Source organism: Grammomys surdaster, unplaced genomic scaffold, assembly GCF_004785775.1.
Source record: "Grammomys surdaster isolate TR1022 unplaced genomic scaffold, NIH_TR_1.0 921, whole genome shotgun sequence".
NCBI classification, from domain to species: domain Eukaryota; kingdom Metazoa; phylum Chordata; class Mammalia; order Rodentia; family Muridae; genus Grammomys; species Grammomys surdaster.
The window spans coordinates 1-9,266 of record NW_021605340.1 but is presented as its reverse complement, the minus strand read 5'-3'; the positions used below and the strand labels follow the sequence as shown (position 1 = coordinate 9,266).

Genomic DNA, 9,266 nt, shown 5'->3' with positions numbered 1-9,266 from the left:
TCGCTGTTTCTAGGAGCTTATTGGGATGACCAAAGTATCTGAGCCTACTTCCCTGTCCTAGCATAAAGTCATTTTCATGTCTAAAGCCTACTTCCTTGTTCTAACCTAAAATTTAGATTCCTGTCTGAAATTACTTCTTTTTTCTAGCCTAAGATTTAGACTCCTATCTGAAATTACTTCTTTGAACACACCAAGTCATAAATAGGACATGCACAACAGTAGTATATTATGAAATGGAAGAGGTTTATATGAGATTGGGCCCAAGCAGGCCCTGAAGGGAAAAGCAAGTTACATAAAGCAATTGCCCAAATTTCTTCAATTTCTATTATAATGCCATCTGCTGACAAGCATGCACCTATAGCCTCATGGATGTGCCCTATGATTGGTAGACTGAAGAAGACTAGGACCTGGTTTACTGATGGTTATGCATGTTATGCAGGCACCACCCAGAAGTGGATAGCTACAATATTACAAAGCTTTTCTGGGTCAATCTACAAACTCCATAACTTATTTCACAGCCAGAGAAATGCCCATAATCATGGACTCATGTTCCCCACCATCCTGATGCAGCTTGTCTGAAAGAAAGATGAAATGAATTGTGTTTTAAAGACACAGTTACAGGGCCAATTAGGTGGCTGCATCATGGAGAGCTGGGGCAGGGTTCTTCAGAAGGCAGTATATGATCTTGAATCAGCATCTGATACAGAGTTTCAAAAGCCAGGATCTACAGGGTCCAGTAATCAAGGAGTAGAAAGAGGAATAGTTCTCCTTACTATCACTCCTAGTGACCCACTGGGAAAGTTATTGCTTCCTGTCCCCACAACCCTAAGTTCTGCTGGTCTAGAAGTGTTGGTTTCAGATGGGGGAATGTTCCTGCCAGGAGCCACAGTAAGCATTCTATTGAACTAGAAACTCAGCCAATTCCCTGCTGATTTTGTATTTCTAATGTCCTTAAACCAACAGGGTAAGAAAGGGATAACAGTGTTAGGAGGGGTGATTCAGACTACCATGGGTAATTAGATTGCATCTCCACAATGGAGGTAAGAATGACTATGTCTGGAGTACAGGTGATTCTTTAGGGTGTGTCTTAGTTCTATCATGCCCTGTAATTACTATTAATAAGAAACTACAACAGCCAAATCCAAGAAGGGGATAAAGGACATGGATCCATGAAGTATGAAATATGGGTCACTCCTCCAGGAAAAAAAGGGAAGACCTGCTGAGGTGCTTGCAGAGAGTAGAAGAAATACTGAATGGGTAGTAAAGAAAGGTAGTTTTAAATGCAATCTAAAGCCACAGTGGCCAGTTGCAGAGATGAAGATAAGTGGTTTTGTTAAGAAAACATTTGTATAAATATTTGTGCTTTATTACAGTTTTGTTAACATCAATTAAGAGAATATCGATTGGTATTTAAGTGGAGATGCTAAAAGGATATTCCCAAGGGACATCAATGTAATACTATGCATTTGAGATTGCAAGAGGGATTATTGTATCTTGTTTGGTGTTTTTATGACCTGGTTATTGCAGCATTTGGACATGAGGTATGATTTATTTCACTTCAGGGGGATTGTGATGTCTATTCCTGGTTGTCAAGTTGAGTATATTGGGAATGAACTATAATCCTGAATTGGAAGCCATACCTGTGATCCAGATCTTGAGGCTGGGAGACACAGGCTTCTGACCTGTATCTTGACATGGAGATCTTGAGACATAGTGGCTATGAAAAACCTAATCCCAGACAACATAAAACACACTTTTTATCCCAAGAGACTGAGTCAATCAGATCTCTGAGTTCAAGGACAGCCTGGAACAAAGGAAGTTCCAGATCCATGGCAGTACACACCTTTAATCAGTGACATATCTTCTGCTGGAGGGCCACATAAGGACATTGGAATAGAGAAGATTGACTTTTCATCACCTGCCAGAGCATCTGTTGAAACCTTCTTCTTTGGGATTTTAGCATATTCTCCAGAAGACCAGATAAAACAACTATCCTTGTGGGACTGAGCAAATATTAAATTTTAGAATTCTCATTCACAGCTACCCATTGTTGGGTTAGATGGACTGCAGACTGTAAGTCCTTACAATAAATTCCCTTAATAAAGAGAGATATTCCATAAGTTCTGTGATTCTAGAGAACCCTGACTAATACAGTACTTTTAATGTATATTTATATGTGCTTCTCTTGTTTTTACTGGTATGAATTACTTGATTACTGAGTTTTCTTGGATATAGTTATCCCTTGCTTTGGTTAGAGTTTGCTACTAGTGTTTTCTGTAGGGCTGAATTTGTGGATAGATAGTGTTTAAATTTGAATTTCTCTTGCAAGATCTTGTTTTCTCCATCTATGATGATTGAAAGTTTTGCTGGATGTCGTAGTCTAGGTTGGAATCTCTTCTTTTTCAGAGATTCCAAGATATCTTTACAGGTCCTCTAGCTTTTAGAGTCTGTGTTGAAGTCACGTGAAATTAAGTTTGGTCAGCTTCAGTTGTGTTAGGATATACAGATCATTCTATGTTATCTTGCCTTTTCCAATTGCAGCTTTTCTTATTGTTTCTTTTCTCTGTAGATTTTGTGTTTTGATTATTATGTGGTAGGAGAATTTTCTTTTCTTGTCCAGTCTAATTGCTGTTCTATTAACTTCTTGTGTGTTTATAGGCCTCACTTTCTTTAGGTTTGGAATGTTTTCTTCTTCTACTATTTTTTGAAAATATTTTTCCTGTTTTTGGAGCTGAGACTCTTTACCTTCTATTCCTATTAGTCATAGGTTAGAACTTTCCATGGTATCCCAGATTTCCTGGGTATTTTGTGTCAGGAATTTTTCAGATTTAACATTGTCTTTGACTGATATATCAATTCCTTCTATTGTATCTTCTACACTGGACATTCTTTTATCTCCTGTATTTGGTTGGTGGTGCTTGCATCTATTGATCCTATTCTCTTCCATAATTTTTTCATTTCCAGGCTTCCTTCATTTTGTATTTTCTTTATTGCTCCTCTTTCTATTTTCAGATCTTGAAGAGTTTTATTTATCTCCTTCACCTGTTTAATTATATTTTCCTGGATTTCTTTAAGGGATGTACTAGTTTCTTTTCTAAATGTCTCTTTCTGTGTGTGTGTGTGTGTGTGTGTGTGTGTGTCTGTGTGTGTGTGTGTCTGTGTGTGTGTGTGTGTCTGTGTGTTTGTGTGTGTATCTGTGTGTCTGTGTCTGTGTGTGTTTCCTTCTTTCCTGTATGTTCTTGGCCAGCCACTTCCTCTCTTCCTTTTCTCTCTTTCTTTCCTCTGTCTCCTACCCCACTACCACCACTTTCTCTGGCTCTACCTTCTTTCCAGGTCCCTTTTACTTCCCCCAAATAGACTCCCTTACATACTAGGCCTGTCTTATGTTGGCTTCCTCAGGAAGAACACCTTGACCAAGCCAGCTGTGGTGCTTACTCCTACCACATTACACTGTGCCATTTCATAAAATGCAACATATCTATTTCCAGGCTTGTTATAGCTGGATACTGTAGCAGTCTGTCCCATTTTTTGTGAGGAATCACCACACTGATTTTCATAATGGTGGGCAGTTTGCATTCCCACCACCAACAGGAAATTAACATTTCTCTTTTCTCATCTGGTCACAAGCATTTCTTGTCTTTTGGTTTCTTGATGACAGGATTCTGCCTGAGATAAGATAGTATCTCCAGGAATGGACACACTTCTGGTGTGATAGCAGCAAGGTGGAGCTTTAGGTGACATGTGGAGTCAGAAAAAGAAAAATGTCAAGGAACTCAGACCATTAAGTACATGTCACTTGAATGAACCTGAAGAACCTGGTTTATTGGGTCAGCTAACAACAGAAAATGAAAAGTAGTATGGCACATAGGAATAGTCCTCTGGTCAGAACAGTAGGGAGAGCCACAGTTCATGAAACAGGGGCTCCTCCCCAGAAGAGAGATATGCAGAACAAGGAAGGTCCCACTGGGATAGAGACTACTGTAATTTGGCCAGTTAGACTATGAGCTTTCCAAGAGAGGATACTCTTATGATGACAGCATGGAATCACAAAGTAGGGACTGAAAACAATGCAGAAAAAGAGAGACAAATGCAGATCATCAGAAACAGTCCCAGGAATCCCCTTCTCCTGAAAGAAGGAGCACAGAACAAGCAGTAACCCAGAGTTCTATTCAGGAAGAGCCGAAGAAGAAGAAGAAGAAGAAGAAGAAGAAGAAGAAGAAGAAGAAGAAGAAGAAGAAGAAGAAGAAGACGACGACACTGGGGAAGCATTATCCCTCCCACAATGCTCAGGATGATGCAGGAACAGATTGCAGATAAAAACAGCTTAACATACCAGAGAATGAGCTGGGGGACTCTGATGAAATCAATCAGTGGTCTCATCAACAAGGTCAACATCTCCAATATCAGTATTATTATTCAAGAGCTCCTTCAAAAGAAAATACTCGGAAAGGATTGCTGTCCAGATCTGTTCTGCAAGCCCAGAGTGCATCTCCAATCTTCACTCATGTTTATGCAGCTTTCATGGCAATATCAACACAAAATTCCCACAGATTGGAGAATCAATCCTCAAGAGACTAATTCTTAATTTTTGGAAAGGCTGTCGAAGGAATGATAAGCAACTTTGCCTGACTGCTTCAAAATTTGTGGTACATCTTATTAACCAAAATGTGGCACATGATGTTCTGTGCCTGGAGATGCTCGCTTGGCTGCTAGAGAGACAAACAGATGACAGTGTTGAAATATGGGCTTCAACACTCCTGAAGCTATGGGCTTCCTCAAGGAGTGTGGTCTCAAATTAAGCCAGGTGTAACCAAGGGGAATCAGTGCAATCTTTGAACACCTTGAAAACATTCTACATGAGTCTGAGATAGACAAAAGAGTTCAGTACATGATTGATGTTTGCTATACAGAAGATGGATTCAAAGACCACCCTGTTATTCTAGATGGAATTGGTTTAGTGGAAAAGGAAGATCAGTTTACATATATGCTCCCCTTGGAGGATGACTATAATCCCGAAGATATTCTTAATGTTTTCAAGATAGATCCTAATTTTATGGAGAATGAGGTGAATTACAGGGCTATTAAAAAAGAAACACTTGATGAAGGAGACAGTGATTCAAACACAGACAGAGAAGTTGGAAGTAGTGAAGATGAGGAGGAGGAAAAAGAGGAAGAAGAAGGAGAAGAAGAGGAAGGAGGACAAAAATTAACTATTCATGATGAACCAGAAATCATTTTCCCGTACAATACATCTTGCCATTCAGTTAAGTTTAGATTTTGAAGAATGTGCACACAACTTGCTGAAAATGGAGTTTGCTGAGAGCCAAACAAAAGAACTCTGCAACATGATACTTTATTCCTCTGCCCAACAAAGGACCTATGAAAAATTGTTTAGCTTGTTAGCTGGGTGGTTCTGTACGATGAAAAAAGAATACATGAAATCATTTGAAAGTATATTCAATGAACAGTATGACACCATCCATCACTTAGAGACAAACAAATTGAGAAATGTTGTTAAGCTGTTTGCTCACCTTTTCTACACAAATTCACTTCCATAGAGTGTTCTCAAATGTATAAAGCTGAGTGAAGAGACCACGACATTGTCTAGTAAGATTTTTGTCAAGATCTTCTTCCAGGAACTGGGTGAATACATGGGTCTTCCTAAATTGAATTCCAGGTTAAAAGATGAAACTCTTCAGCCATTCTTTGAAGGACTGTTACCCCGAGACAACCCACACAATACCTGGTTTGCCATCAACTTCTTCACTTCCATAGGTCTCGGAGGTTTGATGAATGAACTTCGAGAACATCTGAAAAAAAAAGTATGCCTAAGGTCATTGTAGCCCAGAAATCAGAAGCTAAGCAAAAGAAACCAGTTCTGACATCTTCATCTTCAGGGATATCCTCAGCAACTGATTTCTCTGACTCAGATTCTGACAGCAGTAAGAGCAGCTCAGAATTCTCCAGTGAAGCAAGTGAATCCTGCTCCTCAAGCAGTCAGAGCTCCGCCTCAGCTAAAAGTACAAGAAAGAAGAGACAAGGGAAGGCCAGAGGTTAAGAAGTAGATAAGTTAGCCAGGGGCCACCAGGTACATGACAGGAGACAAGAAGGTGGCAGGGAGGACCAAATGCACCAGGAAGGGAGGATTGAGAGAGCAAGATCTAGAAGATACAGATCTCAGGACTCACAAGATGCAGACTGGTGAGATCCCCTGGTAAAGCACATGGAGGGCAGAAGCCATGAGAATAGTTACACCAGAGTTGGTACTAGCCTAGATTGAGACTAACACAAAGGGCCAGAAGACAAGCATGGAAAGCCAAAGAAGAAGCAGTGAGAGAGAAAAGATTCTTTTTCTAAAATTGAGAAGTAAAGAAGCCGAAATCAGGACAGTGATAATGTTAGAAGAAAATATTGCTCCAAATCAAGGGTAGAAATTGCTCCAAATCAAGAGTAGAAAGCAATCTGGTTATAAAGGAGATTGGTGACGGATTCAGAACTGTGGGGTGAGACCATGGGAAAAATCGAGCAGATACACTGAACATTCTAGGGAATCAAAGAGAAGTCAGGACCAGAGGAGAGAAAAGTCTTCAACAACACAAATATAATTCTAATGACAACTGAACATACCTTACATTCAATCCAATGTCTATTTGACATTGATGGATTTTATAGAGAACTCTTGAATAAAGTACCTGATATATATTTTAAAGATGTTTCTTTTTGACATGTTTTATAATTGATATATCTCAAGGTCCTTTGTGTAAAAATCATAAAGAAAAGGGATTCAACAAAGGGGTAAGTCTTATGTTTTGTGAATAAAAGAAACAAATATTCATTGAAAAAATATAGAATCTTAAAGAAGTTTTACTATTTATTTTCCTGATTGCTAATGACATTGAGGACTTTTCAGTGTGTTGGCATACATTCATGTATCTTCATTGGATATTCACAGTCCTTTTATAAGATCCTAACCCTCGGTCAGGGTCAATGGTACTTACTTTGAGATGCCCCCAAGTGAGACACCAAGATGCAAATCGATGCAAATCAACGCAAAAGCAAGAGGTTTATTTTCAGGCACGTTGGGGTCGAGCTTCAATTAGTCCCTCAATGGGAATCACTAGAAGGCCACTCCAAATGGATATTACAAGCAGTTTTTATACATTTTAGGGGCACAGGTTACATCAGCAAGGTTACAGTTGAAACATATTGGCTAAGCATATTGACCTTTAAATCTATTGGCTAGAAAACATTCCATGCATTTGAACTCTACCTGGGACTTTCCAGAGGATCAGGTGATTATCAGTACATTCTGAGAACTTTTTACTCAAAAATGTTCCTGTGAGTAGAAAATGGACCTTGGCCTGGCCTTGACCTCAATCAGGAGGGGGAAGCTGGAAGGAGGGTATGGGACTGGAAAACGTCTCCCTTTTGCCAGAACTTAGAGCATCCATTGATCGTGTTTCTGGCTTCCAAGATCCTGAAGCAGAGAAAAGTCTGATTCTGAAAGAACTTGGGATTCTGTTTTAGTTACTGTTCTATTGCTGTGAAGAGACACCATGACAATGGAAATTTATAAAAGAACGTATGTATTTTGGGGCCTTGTTTACAGTTTCAGAGGGTGCATCCATGACCTGGATTCACTGGGAGCAAAGCAACAAACTGACAGGCCTTTTCCGGAGCAGTAGTTGACAGCTTTGAACTTTCTCAAAAGATATATAGATGATAGATAGATAGATAGATAGATAGATAGATAGATAGATAGATAGATGATAGATGAAAAATGAGAGAGACATAAGAGAGAGAGTGGAACAGAAACAGAAAGACAGAAAGACAGAAAAAGGAGAAATGGACAGAGACAGTGAAGAGTGTGTTCAAATAGATTAGTTGCAACAAAAATATTATTAAAATGTATATCTAAAGCAGAGTGGGTAGGAAGGATCTAAAATAAACAAAATTTCAATGAGAAAAAAACGTAAATTGAAGTCAAAATAAATAGATAAAAATCAGCTCAAGACAGTAGATAACAATGAAACTGGAAACAGGAAATTAGTATATGAAGTCAGAAAGTCACAATCTCTTTCTTTGAAAAGATGAAAAGAACAACAAAGCCTCTTACTACACTAAGCATAAACAAAAGAGGAAAGACACAAATTACTCATATTAAAAGGGAAGACAGGCCACATCCTCAAAACTAATCAATGAACCTTGAAGATAAACCAAAAGAAGGAAATTGTAATTAAAACATTATAATAATAACTAGGGAATCATTGGAAAAAAATCATTGAAACCAAGCCTTATTCTTAGAGAACAGTAAAGTCAGTAAGCTTACAGTCAGATGATGCTCTGTGGTCAAGCACTTGCAAATATTCATGTGACTTTAGTTATGATATGCAGAGGACTGTGCATATCACAAAAGAAGAGATACTGCCATCTTACCCCAAAGGACTGACACCCCAATCACTGCAGACACCCACCTCTGGACAAAGGCAAACACACAGCGTCAGTGAATGCAAAATGCTATGCTCCTATAGAAGACAATCCCAATGTTTCTGACAGTGCTGAACATGTACCCATCGTAACATCCAACAAGCTTGGAGCAACTTATATGTCCAGTGAGTTGAAAACATAAGTTAACTTGAAAACAACAGACTTAATGGGTGTTTCCATCATGGTTGCCCAAACTTAAAAGCAGTCAAGATATTCTTCGTAAGTAAATGGATAAGCTATTGAGCATCCATAAGGTAAATTGTTAACTGTAAGTTTAAATAAATGAGCCATAAAGTGATGAAAATATGTAGGACTTTAAATGTATATCACTAAGACACAGAAGAAGTCTGAGAAAAGGTACTCATGGCATGACTTTAATCCTCAATGAAATTCTGGGGGAAAAAAAAGCAACATCACTAAAATATCCATGATTTGCTAGGGCTCTCTGGTGAGAGGGAAGTATGGATGCAGTACTAGACATTTTTAAACAGAAATATTCCACATATCATTATAAAGAGAAGGAAATCTTCTAAACAATACAAGAGGCAAAGGGAGAAGAAAGTAAAGGAATGAACCTGAGTGTCTACTGGAGGACTTGAGAAATGTAAACCACAAGGAAACAGCGATTGTCATATTTTATATGCTGTTGCCTTGTTTGGGTGTCACACCATATGATGTAACTAACAAGTAGAGAGTTAAAAGCAAATATGATTAACTATGCAACATGTTATAGATAGATAGATGATAGATAGATAGATAGATAGATAGATAGATAGATA

At 38.6% G+C, this 9,266-nt stretch overlaps 1 pseudogene; it reads left to right on the top strand.

Annotated features, from left to right (window-relative positions):
* The first annotated feature begins 3,845 nt into the window (after positions 1-3,845).
* LOC114634260 lies at positions 3,846-6,605 on the top strand (annotated as a pseudogene).
* Positions 6,606-9,266: the final 2,661 nt, after the last annotated feature.